Source organism: Pseudorca crassidens, chromosome 11, assembly GCF_039906515.1.
Source record: "Pseudorca crassidens isolate mPseCra1 chromosome 11, mPseCra1.hap1, whole genome shotgun sequence".
Taxonomy (NCBI): Eukaryota; Metazoa; Chordata; class Mammalia; order Artiodactyla; family Delphinidae; genus Pseudorca; species Pseudorca crassidens.
The window spans coordinates 16,255,529-16,271,918 of record NC_090306.1 but is presented as its reverse complement, the minus strand read 5'-3'; the positions used below and the strand labels follow the sequence as shown (position 1 = coordinate 16,271,918).

Sequence of the window (16,390 nt, the reverse complement as noted above, 5' to 3'; positions counted from 1 at the left end):
ACCTCTCTGGAGGGCAAAGTTCTCAGGACTTTCTGTATTTTAAAGCATTTATCACTTGCCGCTGGAATCATTTGTTAACGTAGTATCTTTATCATAAGCTCAGGGAGGGGATGCAAGGGCAGTCCCTTTTGAACCCTCCCCCCAATAATCCCACCCTCTTCAGCATGTTATGGGCACTCTTCAAACTTCCTAGAATAAAAAACATGAACAGTGTAATGTTTCCAAGGGGAATTCTCATAAACCAGAGATCTGCAGTCCCGTCCTAGGAAATAACCATGCTAAAGGTGACTTTCCCACTAGGAACAAGAAGCATTTACCAGTAACTATTGGCACTCTGGTCTTCCTTAGAGCTAAGCTCCCCAGTGTAAATGAATAACCTGACATTCTGATTGATGAGTTACAGTTTTATTATTAGTGTTTCTCAGCAACTGATAACCCCTGGTTCTATGGAAAAAGTGCATCTCTGGCCTGCAAGGCTGAGAGATGAACTGCAGGCAAATGCAAACTTCAGTGCCAAACCCCCTCTCCACAGTCCCACCTCAGCCCCTGCCCCGCCAGCATCCACCAACTCACAGACACTCAGCAGAGAAATGCCTACCAGTCTCTGTCGCCTTAACTCAACCATCTCAAACAGAATCTGCTAGTGCTCATCTGCTAACTCTCTTTGGATAGAACAGTAAAGACAGGGTACAATGCTTGAGTAAAGGTTATGTTGTTCTGTTTAACTACTTTCTCTGATTCTATCATATTTATTTCTGAAAACTTTTTTTTTGGAGGGGTTAAGTGAGACCCACAGTCTCTTTATTTTTTTAGGTAATTATAGAAACTGATATTCTCAAATTTATTTCCACAGAAATGTATAGTTCTTCAAACGAGAAGACATGTTAATCCTAGATGTGGAAGTGATTTGTGATTCGTTACACACTGCTTTCTTTTCCTATTCATTTATTTAAACAAGCAAAAACAAATGGAACGCACAAAGTTCCTCAGTCTTAGACAGGAAGTGCAAAGAATAATCAACAAATCCTGACAAGCAAGACTGAAATTAATCAATATTATACACAGAGTAGCTCAGATGCAGAAAAAGCAAAATACAGAAGCAACTCATTATATGTCTGCATATGAATTATGGATAAAATTTTAAACTATCCTAAAATTAAAATGCTTATATTTTATTTACATTTATAGACTATGCATAAACTATTAGAAAAATCATACTATGTATTAACAAGTATTTTGGCACACAGACTTCTTTCAAGCCAAAAAAATTTTTTTTAATATTTATTACTTTGAAAAACAATCATTATGAAGTTGGTTTTTATTTGCAACTCTACTGGTCTAATAATCAGCAAGGTAGGCTCAATACACTGCTTATATATGTTTTATAAAGAATTTCCCCTCCTTGGGCTCCCCTGGTGGCGCAGTGGTTAAGAATCCGCCTGCCAATGCAGGGGACAACAAGAGAAGCCACCATAATGAGAAGCCTGCGCACCACAACGAAGTGTAGCCCCCGCTCACCGCAACTAGAGAAAAGCCCGAGGGCAGCAACAAAGACCCAAGGCAGCCACAAATTAATTAACTAATTTAAAAAAATTTTTCCCTCCTTATAAACCCAATTCATTTTCATGTTCATCTCAACATATCACAGTCATGATTAGTTTTGTTTCCACTTTTGAAACAAAAATAGGCCCAAAATCCTTTGTAAAAATTGAAGCATGTTTCAGTACATGTGTACATATTTCAGCACACATGTGTATTTTTTCATAAAACCTTACTTTCAGGTGAAGTTGCAAATATTGTGCGTATGCCAATCTATAACTACAGGGACACATTTTTCAGGATCACATGCCAGCTGAGCCTCCAATCTTCTAAGAAACTTACACCTTTCCAGCCACCCGGGTGAAGAATTGGGAATGCACATGGACTATACTTCTGAACATGTTTTACCCAGTACCGAACATCACATTACCATTCATAATCATAAAACCACTGGAGTTCCTATTTCCATGTCTGCAAGTCCAACAACTAGTCACTGGGTAAGTGGCCCTCAAAGCACTCTGTGAATGTACGCAGGGGAACAGTGTCAGATGACTACATTTCTTTATAAAGTTTTGTTTTTCTGATTATAAAAGAAGTATGCAGGGTTGAAAACGGAGACTCTACAGAATAGAAAAATAAACAAAAATCACCCACGATGCCCTCATACAAACAACAAGAAACATGTTGACTGCTTTCCTTTCTGCTATGCATTTGATTGTTGAGGTGAAAACATGCCATATACTCCATTTTATTTCCCGATTTCCCTCTTCATTCACCAAAATATTTTCCCATGTGATTAAAAACTCTCCATTTTACAGGCTTGAAAATTCCTTATCTTTTGTGGCTTCCAAGCAGCATGGAAAATATTTCATAATCAGATACTAGCCACAATGTAGAGTTAAGCAAACTCTGAAAAGTTACAGTGCAATCAAGCTATCGTAATTTAAATATTTATATAGCACCTATCACTGAAGTGCTCTGTAGGTTGACAAATGGTCTGAGTTAATACGAAAACAAAATAGAAGCACTTCCTCTATAGGAAGGTCTGGGAAATACTGGCAACAGGGCTTTAGATAAAAATGGGATTTGTGAGACTACTGAAAGACTATAAAAAGAGAAAGCCTTGCATTTTCTTTGAACGGTCTAATTGTTTGCCATATTAAACCTTAGGATATTATAGCATGAGTTATAAAGGTATGTGTTTAAAAGACAGCGTGAGGATGACACTTAAATGTGTTAAAATTATATTTTATTCAAATTTATTTTAAAATTTAAAAGATATTTATATAAGAATACAATTTCAAAACTAAGTTTTATCAGACCAAATGTTATAAAACCCAGCAAACTAACACTTTATGCAGAGTTTAAGATACTTGATTAGAGTTTCAACATAAGGAGATCTGATGGTTTTCTGGAAACGCTCACAATTTGAACACCCTCTGAAAGGCAAAGACAGAAGGTAAAATTGAAAAGAAGAAAAAAAAAAAAGGTCAACCCAATCAGATTTTTTTTTAAGCAAGAAATGCTTAATATTAGGCCCCTAAATAAAAGAGGAAACATTAAAGGAACTCTCTCCCTACCTTCCAGGAGATCACCCAGTCAATGCCAATCTTGGTGGCATTGCCTTCAATAGATATTTACAATCTCTCTAACACTACCTCCTGGTATCATTCCCAATCCTCCTTGGATTACTTCAATAGTCTTCTAACTGATCTCCCTTCTTCCATCCTACCACCTATTTTCACTCAGCACAGATTGCTTGAGAGATCCTACTGAATGTAAGTTTGATCACATCCCTTCTTCACTTAACCCTTCAATGAATGGCTCCCCATTCTGCTTGAAGCACCAGTCTTGCAATTACCTCCACAGCCTATTGATCTACTGGCCCTCCTCATCACCTTTCTGACATCTCCTCCTGTATCACAGAAGTGAAAACCAAAAAACTTCCTTTGATCAAGTTGGAGAATAACATGATTACCCCAAGCAGAATTTCTAAATTGAAACCAATGGTGGTAGAGTGAGATGATACAGGATTCCTGCTCCTGTGGAGGTCAGTCCAAAACAAGCACCTCACTCAAGACTCAAAAATCATTCAATGGGTGGGAAAATCTGGAAGAAAAGTGGTCTGAGTGTTGAGGCCCTGTGGAAGCTGGTAAAAAGAGAGAGTAGCTACAGGAATATGCTAATGTGGTGAAATCAACACTCACTGAGGGCCACTGCTGAACTAGCACTGAACTAGCTGCTTTCCACAGATTATAAGCAGGAAGTCCCTATTATTTGAGAACAATGATCTCATTGGCAAGCAAAAAAAGAAGGGTATGACTAGAATGCCGCCACAAAAACTTAAGCTAAAAATTTTGAGAAATAACTTTGTTTCTCAGAACCAAATATGGCGTATAATGGCAGCAAGAGCACAAACCACGTTGCCGATGGGGTTATATGATACATGATTGCACAGCTGACTCAAAGGAGCCATCAGCTATTTTTACAAACATGTTCAATGCCATCAATTTTCCTAAATATCCTCCTTCATCCTTTGTCACTTCACATCTTTTTCTTCTGAAGCACCTGTCACCATCTTTGTCAAATGTTTCTTCTTCCACTGTGAGCTTGTCTGAATCTCCAGGCTCTTCTGTAATTTAACTGTAATTTAAGCAACCGTCTAATATCATTTAACTTAAGAAAACCTGCATCTTTTGTAGACCTGCAAGTCTATTTTTTTATCAAATGCAAAACTGTTTGCGTTGTTTTGCGTTATACTTTCTGACATTTACCAACAGCCTTCAATGACATGGCCCTAATGGGTAGGAATATTCTTGTTCAGTCACGGGGCGGGGGGAATGTTTGACAAGAACCGATGTCCATTCTTTCTATTAATTTCATCTTCACCCCTTAAGAAGTAGGCTGTAGTATTCCTACGTTACAGACAGGATTATTCAAGTTCAGAAAGTTGAAGGAACTTTACATTATAAAGCTTCAGCCTGTCTCTGTCGAGTGCACATACTCTTTCTACTTAACATTTGTAGGGCAATATATTTTTATTTAAGCTTTGTAACAGCGTATGAGATAAGTGAAGAAATTGTTACTCCTTTCTCACAGAAGAAGAAATTGATCTGCAGAGTGTCGAATAACTTCTCTGAGGTATCCTCAATGGGGAAATCAAAGTGAAAATTTTATGAATGTCATAGGTTGATTAACTATAATCTCTCTGTGTGTCTACGTACGTACGTATACGTGTGTGCTTACATAAATAAATAAGTTTTCCCCATGATACCAAGCCAAGTACTTTTTAACTATTTGCTTAATCAGATTGCAAAAGTCCCAACTTTCTGTCTAGTTTTAGTAGACAGAAGTTTATGGTCCTGTGTTTCTTCACTGAGGCAACCAAAATGCTCTAAAACTCGATTTCTGGACCCTGCTCTACACATAACTAAATCAGAGTATCTGACCTTAGGACCTAGGAATTTGCATTTTAATAGGTTTCCCAGATCACTTTCATTCACACTAAAATTCGAGAACTATAGCATTGAAGACGTATAGCAGCTCTATTTAGAAAGTGCCAGATAATGTGTAATGATCAGTAGGTGAGGTCAGGCCATCTCCTACAAATTCTGAAAGCATCTGAAGGAAGTCTATAAATCTACTAATCAGAGGCGTTTACTGTTAGAATTCATAAACAAGGGTTTGATTAATATGGCATTATAATAATTACATAAGATTAATTGGTCCCAGGGAAAAAGAAGATAAGAAGCCAGGCATATTGAAATACTTAGAAGGTAACAAAGAATCAATGTGAAATAGAGAGAGTGGATCTTAAATAAGATATATTTACTTGCTGGCATTTTTCACTGATCTGGTCGCGTAAGAGGTAAAAGTTCACACAAGACTGCCCTAACGGTACAGTTATAAGTCAAAGCGATAAATGTGCTAAAGAACTAAAATGTAAGAATCGACGACTTGGAAAGTCATGAATGTCAGGAAAGTTCAGGAATAGCATTATGACCTCCGGAAAATGATCGAAGTGTTTTTGGTCTAAGCACAGATCCTAAGCTAACGCATGGCTGGACATCCTGCCCAGCGTCCAGGAGTGACGCCCGCAGGGTCTCCTCTTTCCAAATCATAAGGAGTTCTAGATTTTAAGGGCACCGACATTATGCCCCCAACAGACCATACAATAAATATATGTTTTTTAAACTGAGGAATTCTTTTGATTTTGATCTAGTCTTCTTCTAGCAGAATACTAGCATTCACTTCTTTCACTTATTTATTGTGGGCAGTTTCCATTTCTGAATGCCACTTTATTTTTTAGATAATTTACTTAATCAGTGTTAAGTTATATCTGGATCCAACATTCCCAACCGAATTCTCACACTTTTCATTGAGGACTAGTTAATGGCTTCAGAAGGTCCACTGAAAAGGTTTAAAAGCTCTCGCTGTCATTCTCTGAAGGGGTGAAGAAGAGCTAATCCCATTATTATTCAAGTAAAAAGGAATGAGAAGTGGACAAAATGAGGCTACTGCCTTAATAACTGTGCTATAATTTAGGTCCTGTTTATCTAGCAAAAACAATTTCCATGTAGCCAAAACAAGTCATTAAGAGGAAAAACAGACACTCTTCAAACGGTAAAGACATACAGTTAGCTTCCTGTCTCAAAATGAAAATAGAGTGGAAGGTTTTGCTCCTAAATTTTTTATTTTATTTTACATTTGACAAAAATGTCAAATAAGTTTAGAAATGGCTCCTTTACCAAAAGAATATACCTTGCTTATTTCAAAAGATGAATTAATTTACAACTAAATTCTCAGTTTGTAATTTATGTTTTCAAAGAGAAACAACATTCAGATTTTTTAAAAATAATATATTCAAAGATATCTCAAACTCTCAAAGGGTTCAGTAATGGCAGCCTTTCTAAAAGATCTATCTATGATAACATTTGACATCCACAAACTAAAAGAAACTTATTCCCAGAAAACAAAGTTGGAAATAACTTTTATTTCTAAACTGTACTCCTAGTTTATTTAAAGGCAGGATAATCTGCCTAACATACTCAGAAGAGAAATGTCTGATTTCAGTGAGAGGAGATGACAATAGCTCTATTAAGAATTATAACTACAGCAACAAAATATTCTTATTTGACTTAAAACTTTCTATTTTAACAAGTCAAGTTCTATTAAAAACTAGATGGACCAAAAAAAAAAAAAAATTGACTAGATAAACTAAAACCTGTCATTTCAATAAAACCTTGTGAACTGTTGATTCTTAAATTCCTCTGGACTCTGAAGTATGCTACCAAACTTCTAGATTATTCAGCACAATTGGACTAGCGCTACAGTTGGATGACATTTGAAATAAGCTAATTTCACAAAGTCATCTCTGGACGCAACAGGCTCAAATTATATTTTGTAACTGAGCACAATTAAAAGGTTAAAAAAAGAGACAGTATTTACTTTACATTAGACTTTTCAGAAAATGCAGCGATTGAATAAGAACCTCTAATAGGATACAGACTGACTGTAAAAGGGTGTAGCTGAACACTTGCCAACACTTTGTGGAAAGTGACAGAATAACGTCAAAGTTGATACTTTCTCAATTAATGTGTTAGTTGCACGTGAAAGACTTGAATTTTTATTTTTCTGAAAAATGTACCCTAATTTCAGAGACCTTTCTAAAGTTCACACACACCACAGTGATCTTGGTGGTGGCTTTGGTTATTTTCAGTTGGAAGTGAGCTAAAAATAAATATCTAGGACTCATGCTGAACGTGGGATTTCCTACCATGAAAGGCACAGGCAAATTCAGCCCCTTATCTGACACATGGCAGAGAATATTTTTAAAGTAATAAAAGTACAAACATTCAAAATGTAAGTTCACAGACTAGTGAATAGGCTATTTCTTTTCTTCTCTATAGAAGTTTACTTCAATGGGTTTAATCACTAGCTCAATCTCAGGAGATTAGGGGAATAAATATTTCAGATTAAAATCATTTCTTTCTTTTCTATCCATTTATTCCGCCAGTTAGCGCCTACTGCAAGCAAGGCACTGGGATGAAATTTTCTAAAGCAAATACTTATGGCTGACACAAGGAGGCCAAAAATGTTGATTCCTTTTATAATGAGAACCGTTGTGATGTGAATCTGACTCCTTCAGTTCTTGAGCCTAGAAAGCAAATGTTCAAGGAAGCCTAGGCAACTCAGGGTGCCTCTCCCAACTTCCTGGGAGACTGCTGCTGAGTCGGGACCCCAAAATACTAACTCCCAAACAAGGGGATGTTTCACTGCCTCCTGAAGACCATTTCCTAAGCGGACCTGTTAATTCCATCCTCTAAAATACTTAGCTTAAAAATAAGAACGATTTCCTTTCCCTGTGCTCAACCTAGTTTAACAATGTCCAAAGGAGGCTGACTTCACAGGAGTCACCACAAAATAAAACATCCCCCCCCCCCAAATAATACTGCTCTGACTTCAAACTTCCATTAGGTTTATTTAAGTGGATTATACCTGAAGAGGAGAAAATACCTGCCACAAACATAGCATAAATATTCAGTTATTTCAACTTACTTCAGAAGGTGGAAAATTTTTATTAAAATCCTATTAAATCAAAACCACAAGCTTTTTGCATAAAATTATTTCAATATTCTGACAAGGTACTGTGGGGTGTAGGGGACAGAAAGGCATTCCTTAAATTTTTAAACACACTCTGACTGAGAAGAATCTATTATGTTAAAAAATAAACGTGAAATAAAATGCATTTCTTGGAAAAAAATATATACATACACACACATACAGTACATTGTCAGAAGAGAAGACTGGCCAAAAAAAAAATTACAAGACCAACCTCTACATTAATTTAAAGCAATTTCAAAATTAGCCGGGGCAAATGACTAGTTACTTTCAAATACAAACTCTTTCAAGTAACAGTTACGATTACTATGGCATTTTACTCTCCAGCTAGCTGCTTCAAGAAGTCTAAATGAATCCAGCTTCACCAGGAGTGAGACTGAGTCCACATTATTTCATTTTAGACCAATGTGCTTCTTTGTATATCTAGATTCTATTACCTTTGCTCTTTCTAGATTATTTCCTAAGTGATATGTAAAAACCTATGTATCCCACTATTTTTATTCCCTAATGCAAAGATACATAATAGATCTCGCTTTAAAAGGGAGAAATTTATGAATCAAAAGTCATCATAAAGTCATTTATAAGTTTTGATTTATAAGTCAAAAGTCATGATGAACATCACACAGATATAAACCAATATATGCAAAATAAATGCATACTTTAAAAAGTAATTCTATACATCTGTGTATATAAAGGAACATGCTATATTTAAAAATTGTTTTCTCATCACTTCTCGACGCAATATTGGAACGATGACTACAGTTCTGAATTCATAGAGCTTGGGGAAAGGAGATGGAAGGAAGGTGACATTTAAAAGTTCTTCTTTTCCATCTGTACATTTTTTTGAGTTTACCCGGCAGTTTGAAATCACACAGAGCTTCAAAAGCCACCTAATCTCAATTCCTACTTTAGAATTCCACACTATCAAAATCTCCAGTCCTCTCTATACACAAAATGGAAGCATTTTCCTTTTGTATATCCATGAGAGTGGTGTTTACATAAGCAATAGTGAAGAATCATCAGCCCTTTACAGACACTGTTAGAATTTTCATCCATTAAAGCTACTAGCCAGTTTGCGGCTTTAGTTTCCTAAGTTACCAAGATACGACCTGCATTACAAACATAAGCACTTTCATTTCTAAAGAGACATTAGATAACCCAATTACAGACTAATCGCCATGAACAAGGCTGATCACGTGTTCACACTGTATATATAAGCCATCGCTGTTAACTAATCACACTTCGAAAAGCAAATTCATAATTAGCTGGAAAACCTGATTCTGTGTTACAAATCAAGTTAACAAAAAGCTTCCTTATTTAAGGGCTCTGTTAAACTCCCGCTCCAATTAAAATCAACATATTTTAAAATATGTGCAATAATGAGAAATGAAGAAAAGAGGGAAAACAGACTGACATGCCAACTATTAGAGTGGTAAGTGGTACAAAAATGCACTATCAAGACTACATACAAATGTGAACAGTTGTATATTAAGTGATATCATTAAATCTACATGGATTTTCCATCAGACCAGAAGAGGTGACATTAGTATTCAAGCACTTCACCTCTTTAAAAATGTCCCAAAAGGTAGCCGTTAGCCACATGTGTCTACCAAGTACTTGAAATGTGGCTGCACCAGATTGAGATGTGCTGTAAGTGGAAAACACACACCACATACTTAGACTTTAGCACAAAAAGCAGAAAACAAAATACCTTGCTTTTTTATGTTGATTTTCTGTTGACAGGATATAATGGATTAAGTTCAACAGTTATTATCATGCATTTCACCTGTTTTTTTTTTTTTTACTTTTTTATAAGGCTACTAGAAAATATAAAATTCAGTACTTTGTTATATTTCTATTGGACAGCGCTTATCTATAATGTTTACAGGACTGTTTTCATCAAAGCCACTGGGTGACACTGTTTCTCCACTAAATTGATGCAACCAAAGCAATTTCCTGGCAGAGGAAAAAGTCTTGTACATACACGTACACACACACCAACGGACATCATGTGCTCTTATAACTATTCATATTCTTAGGATGAAAAAACATGAATACATGTAAGTAACTTCATCACTATCTTAGCAGGACTGGCAACACTTAAAATCTGTAATAATCCTTCCGATTCCTCAATAATAAATGACAGCTCTAATCAAATCAAACAGACAGAAGCTGTTTCGTTTGTGACTTTTCCCAAATAGCTTTCCATCTTCTAGATGGTAATGTTCTTCATGACTTCTAATATTACACCCTATTTACTTACATTTTAACAGATTCCTACAGAAACCATGCAAAATAATTTAGGTGAACAAAAACCACCAGCTGTTTTTGCTAACAAAGAAATGCTTTACCCATGTGCAGATGACTTTTCAAACTGAAGTCTGAAATCCTGACTTTTTAAATCAATTTATTGAAAAACTAAAATGAAAACAGAAATCAATATTTACACCACCATCACACACTCTTCTTTGATGAGATAAAGAGTCTACAAAGTAGGACTCTGCAATGCAATTGGCATTCGTTTCTGGGACAAGTCCTGATTAATACATTCTGAAGGCTGCCTGGTAGGTGAGCAGAAAATTCACTGTAAGGGCTCGAAAGAGTTTTGTGATATGTGTCTTCTAAATGGGTTTTACTCAATCTTCGAATTCTGAATGAGAATTTAGAGTTGAAAATTACAAATGAAACGTAGGCTTAAAATGATCTGCCTTACTCCTTTCCTACTCTGTTCCCCCAGAGGCAGATTCAAGTCCAAGAGAGAATTGGATAAAAGCCAACATTTTGCCGCAGGCTGCCACAGACTTTTAACGGGCTCTCCCTCAGTTTCCTTTTCTCTAAAATCAGACTAATTCTAGTCTCCTAACTACAGCCTGCACAGAATTAAGCATTTTAAGATCGCATTACAACAAGTTCCTTACAGCCATAACTACCTCAGGCTAGGAGAACCATCGTTGTGGTACCTTGAGGTATAACATGTCCTAAATCCTATCATATTTTTTACCTGTATTTCAGAAGTCCTATTAGTGTATACTAAATTAATTTCCACTTCAAAGAAACAATTCTCCCTTGTCTTCAAAACCTAAACCTGCTCAAAATCTAAATAAAACATTTATATTTAACCATTATGTATTGAGGACCTTCTGAAAATCTGTGAAAATATCAACATTTTCCCCAGAAAAATGAGCAGATGAAGTTTTACATAAAATTTCACAGAAGCGGTGAACAGTTTCTGGATCTAGATTTAAAACCTGCTCTAAGCTATTGTATGCATTCCTTCAACGATTAGCTAAGAGGTCATTTAGATATTTTACTGTGATTTCCCCTTTTCTTATGTTGATGTCTCATTACCCTAACTAGGCTCTAAGCTCTGCAGAGCTAAGCTGCTACATCATACCTGTGTGCAATCTGTATGCTTTCTAGCACAAGGCTTAACACATAGACAAAAATATGTTGATACGACTTTTTATAGGTTCACTGACCAAAAACTTTTATGAATAACATTAGCTAAGGAGAGCATCTTTTAAAATAGTGTACATTTTGGGTGAACACGTATGACTAATATTTTCAACAACTGCTATCTGACAGATCTTTCTCTGAACTACAACTTCTGCATATCTTTAAGCTTTTTCCCCCCAGAGATCAAACCTGTGTATCTTACGTTGACAACAGTGCAAACGCACATTCTCAAGTGCAAAGTTAAGACCATTCCCCAGGAAAGTCTTACGGAAAACAAACAAAAAATACTCCTTTCAAAAATACTACCGATAGTAAAAGTATATACTGATAGGTAATTCCTACAAGGATTTAAATTTCTATGTAAAGGAAGTAACGGTCATTTGAATATTAACAGAGCACAGATTTAGGTGCAAGAATATGGAGGTGTCTGACCGGCTCATTCTGAATTCTTTGATAGAGCTTCGCTGAAAACATGAATGTAGAAAATAAACGCAAATTGAGTTTTCAATCTAATATATTTCAGGCTTTTTTTTTCAAGACACAATTATAAATATCACACTCAGAAGAGAAAAGGGAGGCGGAGACTCCATGGAATAGGAGACACATGGCCAATGAAAACGATTCACCAGAAACGAGCAGCATTATGTCTAATTTCGCAAAGCTCAAGAAACTTGCCCCATGCAAAAAAGGTTTTCTGAAAAATCCAACTCCCACCCCTAAACCCCAGATAAACTCATTCTTTTGCTAGATTAAATATGCCAAGTTTTCAAGGAAGTCCACATAGACTCTGCTGGGCTGTTACTGGCACAAACCCTATTAATTGAAAATCTTAAAATGTAACATATATTCTAATTTTGAGGCTCATAAACATCCTACTTCAACATAATAAATGAGAACTTATTGAAAAGGGAAGTGAGATTAAATCTGGTGAGGCCTTTATTCACCTAGAGTCCTGAAGAGATTCTTCTCAGAGCTGTATTTCCTAACAGACTACAACAAATTCACACAAATGTCACTGCAGATCTAATGAATGTTTTTTCATGCCAGTGTCACTCACCCTTGCCTGCCTGCACCCCTCCCCTCCAGGCTTTTCAAAATGTATTTCATACACAGAGTCACTGTTCTGGTTGTTTATTTAATTAACATGACAGCCCAGCATACACAGCATTTCTTTCAGTTCTACAGTTTTAACTTTTTTACACTTTAGGCTCAATACAGAAAGAGTAAAATTACTGTTTGCCTCCTTCCAACCTCTGTAAATTTATATAGATTCACTAACTCTTTCTGTCAAAACAGTTTTTCAGTATGCCTTAAATGTTTATATTCACAAAGTAAAAATCACAATTTTGTCCCTACACACCAAAAAATTCTTTTCCCTCACCTTTCCCAAGGGATGAGAAAATCTTGTTTTTCCTTTTCAGGGTTTTCAAAAATTGGCATTAATTAATTTTAATTCTGTCAGCAGGTAATAAATAATCAATATTGTTCTTTGTATAGCCATGAGCAGAGTTATACTCCTGAAATGTGACAGAAGCTACAATTGAATTAAAAACCCATGGCTGTTTTGGAAACTTATTCAATTTGAGAAATGTTATAGTATCCTGAAATGTATTTAGGAGTTTAAAGGACAATACATTCTGTATTTTCAGAAGCAATCTATACTGTAAATGCAAGTAAGTTATACTTTTTACCAATGATGTAAGAAGGCCTACCGTATGCCTACCATTGAAAACTATACCTACTACTATATTCTACTACTTTTGTTGTTGGCTTTTTTGCTTGAAAATACCTTTCTTACATCACTGATGAAAAACTTGATTCTACTTTTGATAACCAACCACTAGACTCTTGCAAAAACTGCTACATTCCTACAAAAATCTGCTAAAGATGTTTTTGCTAAAGATGTTTAATTGAGAGCTGTAAGGACTTACGTCTGGGAAACTCCTTTGATTTTTAATTACACAATGTGAAGTATACAGCTGTACATTTCTGACTGATACGGTACCCATCACAAAGAATTTTGTCATGAAGTGGTAAAACTGCATTAACAGTGAGAGGCGTACAGCTTGTGTTTATTTTATGTGAAACCATAGGCAAAGATATTAAATTCTTCTTAATGTGTAACTAAAATAAAATGGCATTGGCTTGGAATCTTTCTTAAATCAATGTGCATGGTGGTCCCAGTAATTAGAGGGGAATGTCTGGCCAATTGCATTCTTTGATGTATAAGGAGAATAGAGAGACATCCCTTCAGATACAATTTCCAAGTGTTAAAAATTGCTAAATTAAAATTTTATGTTTAAAACTAACACATTTATTAATCATGCATAATATCTAATAATTCAAGAAATTCTAAGGACCTTAGAGTTCAGAGGGCACAGTGATACCTGCTCAGGGATGTGAACATCTGCTCAGGAAAGATACATATACCTTAATGGAACCATCTGCCTTCTTAAACAAAATAGTACAGTTTGACTCACTGTTCTACAAAATCTTGAGGATACTGGGCTGGTAGGATTGAACTAAAAGCTATGCAAATGTTACCAACTTTGTTCTTTCCTGAAGTAGATACCTTCACTTGCATCTCACAGACACACCCCATGTCCCATTAATTCTGGGACTGAAGACTAGATCTACGTCTCCTTTCTTTGGTTGAAGCCATCTTTATGATCAATGCTGCAAAACTCAATTCTATATGTAATAGCTGATCTACTGTCTTCAGTATGGTTGGGGAAGGGAGAAAGGGAGTGAGGGAGGGAGGAAGGGAGGGACAGAAATCCATCTGTCATTTGGTTTGCCTTATGAAAATTTTATCATCTATTCTCCTTGACCTTTTAGAATTGAGTCATTGCAGAGAGATAGTTCCCAAGCAAGTGGCCACTATCATTCATCTGGAAAAGAAAAGGCTGGAATTCTCTCACCTTTAAACCTCATAATGAGCAAGGTCCAAATAAATTCTCAAGAGGCCGCTGCCAGCCTCTCTGTGTTTTATGTCCTCACACCTCTACGTAAAATTCACTTGTTGCCTGCCGATTGTCTTAAGAGTAGATGTTCTTTCAGAAAAGAACTCCTAATCAGGTAGCATTCAGGCCAGTGTTACATATGTGTTTTATAATTATTTGGATTCTTGACTTCATAAAGCATGCGGACGACAGTGGTACACTTTGCACCCTTAATGAGAAGTTTGTTTCCTTGTGATAGAACAGATAAGCCAATTACTATATAGCTCCTGAACTTTTCACACAGGCTGACGTATGAGATATCGCCCTGTCTTATAAGATCCTAGTGCACATTAGTTCCCACCCACCCCCAACAATTATGCTCAGCAACAACTTAAATGGGTCATATATAAAAACTAGCCTTAAGTTAACACGTACACACTCACCCATGCCCTCATTAAAACTTCCAGTAAATAAATTTCTGCTAAATGGAACCTTGTTTTCCCATCAACCATAAGAGATAGTCTCTCACTTTAGAAGAGTCTTCATAAACACAGGCTTTAAAAAAACAGCAGCTAAGAAAACTGATCAAAATAGATTACAAATATACATTTTCAACAGAAGTCATCAGCAAAACACGTAAAAATGCAAAGCTCAGTTATTTCCTTACAAGTCTGCAGATGATTCAAATCCTCCATTTATCAATGCAAACCAGAGAAAACCAATAAAAATCTACAGGTTAATTAACACTGCTGGTTAACTCCCCTAAACAACCTCTTATCGTAAATCCACCCTTAACTCCTGAACTTCTAAATGTTACTATGAAATTTCAGAAATTTAATTTCAGAGGCTAAACGATATTAATTTGGAGTCAAGTTATTTATGCTTAAATCACAGATTTGACTTAGAAATGTAGGTTAAATTTTGCAATGATCAGATCACATTTCCTTATAAGTTAAAGCAAAGTGTGTTCAAAAAACATTTAAACTAGCAGTGTTTTCATTTAAAAGACATTCCCTAGGTGACTTTAAAAAGAAATTAAAATGTTTTTTTTCCCCTAATTGGTTTACCCTTAAGTAGACAGCTTACTTTATTCTGGTGATGTCCAGATTTCTACCAAAACTGAGTATCAGTCAGTGGCCTGTTTTTAACTTCACTCTTAGAGTAAGCTAAACCCAAGAAATATTTGCTTTATCTAAACGAAAAGCTAAATAAGTACATTTGTTTTAAAATAAACACAGAGACTATGATGCTGTCATCCATTCTGCTAAATAATGTCAAACAACCACATTCTGTGGATTCAACTCCATTTCAGAAACAAACTGGTCACCACACCATATGGTGACTGCTATTTCTTAGAAACACCCAAATGATTATCCACAGAATAACCTAAAAAGAAAAAGCTTAGTATATCTTAGGATACTCTCTCACTCCCTAAAGTCCTAATAGTACCACAGGTAGGCATAAATTTAAATGGGAAAAGTGTAAATTTCCACTTGCTGTACATAACCAGCTCTCTGCCATCCCTACCCCCAAGTGTCAAATCAGCTTGGAGTAGAGAGGCAAACACTGAGGTACTTCTTCTCAGATACAATCTGCTTTTAAAATTGGGATTTGTTCTTTTATGCCCTTTATAGCAACTATACTCCATGGTCTCAAAACACTTAATGATAATAAGGAAATTGGTCCCCATAATTCACTAAACTTTTATTTGGTATAACTTCACTCATAATTCTAGATTCTTCCTCCTCCTTCCTGAAAGACTGATATTACCAGCAATTTAGAAATACTCCCCTGAATTAATGTTTCCTGTATAAATCCATTTGAATTTCTAA

The 16,390-nt window shown here is 35.9% G+C and overlaps 1 protein-coding gene across 1 annotated transcript in view; it reads right to left on the bottom strand.

Moving 5' to 3' along the window:
* The window catches only part of PDE3A (phosphodiesterase 3A), a 306,484-nt gene that overhangs the window by 288,388 nt on the left and 1,706 nt on the right, over nucleotides 1-16,390 (bottom strand). The window lies entirely within an intron of this gene.